The sequence below is a fragment of the Monopterus albus genome, unplaced genomic scaffold (genome assembly GCF_001952655.1).
Source record: "Monopterus albus unplaced genomic scaffold, M_albus_1.0 scaffold209.1, whole genome shotgun sequence".
NCBI classification, from domain to species: Eukaryota; Metazoa; Chordata; class Actinopteri; order Synbranchiformes; family Synbranchidae; genus Monopterus; species Monopterus albus.
The window spans coordinates 1,346,773-1,347,684 of NW_018128089.1; the positions used below are offsets into that span (position 1 = coordinate 1,346,773).

Genomic DNA, 912 nt, shown 5'->3' on the forward strand with positions numbered 1-912 from the left:
GCGTATTTTTAGACGTGTGTAAGATGCTCTTAGTATAAAATGTGAAAATGTACTGATCTGTTAACCACAGACCCTATTTTAGGCTCCTAAACAGAAACCATAGACTTGGAGTGAGGGAACCAGAAGTGCAGATTTGCTAAGTTTCAGGTTGTAGGGCTCACTACTACGGCACTTAGTTTAGCTGAAGTAAACCAGCTACAGCCTGGCTGAGAGACGGTTTGGAACTTTTGGGAGGAGTGAAAGCACACAACTGTTTTATTTAATCTTTTATTTACTTAGGGTAGGTTCAGTGAGAATCCATCTCTCTTGCAGGAACTCCCTCATTGCATTCACACAGTTGCACATTCACACCTGGAAGCTTTCCAGTAAAACCACTGACTGACCCGCTGCCAACTGAGCAGCTCCACTGAATCTATTTCCAACAAATATCTCAGGACAGAATAGGACACACTAATGCACAAAGATGACAGAAATGTAGTAAACTGTTGAAATAAGATGAGCTAAAGCAGATTTAGGCGTCAGGTCTGTCAGACTTTTATAGCGCAGTAACAAAAAAAAAAGAGCTGCAGAGATGGTGAGAAACAAACTTGATGACTGCACAATGATTCATTTCCCTGTGGGCTGCATAGTGTAAGGCAATGCAAAGCCAGACTTCGTAACAGCAGTGGACATTTTAGAATTACACATATTAAATACACATATATATGTTAAATACAGGTTATTCTAACAATTCACACGAGGAACACATGTATGACTAAATACATGATATATAGAATATATATCATATATACAGGCAACAAAAACAAATGGTTCTGCCACATGTTAACACAGATATGTGGTTGAATGTCCATTTGTGAACAGATAGTATTAACAGTATGTGACCATGTGTCTTTGTATTTCTGGACACTGATT

The 912-nt window shown here is 38.7% G+C and overlaps 1 protein-coding gene across 2 annotated transcripts in view; it reads right to left on the minus strand.

The window, feature by feature from the left end:
• LOC109970830 (thioredoxin-interacting protein-like) overlaps positions 1–912 on the minus strand; it is a 6,245-nt gene that overhangs the window by 4,465 nt on the left and 868 nt on the right. The window lies entirely within an intron of this gene.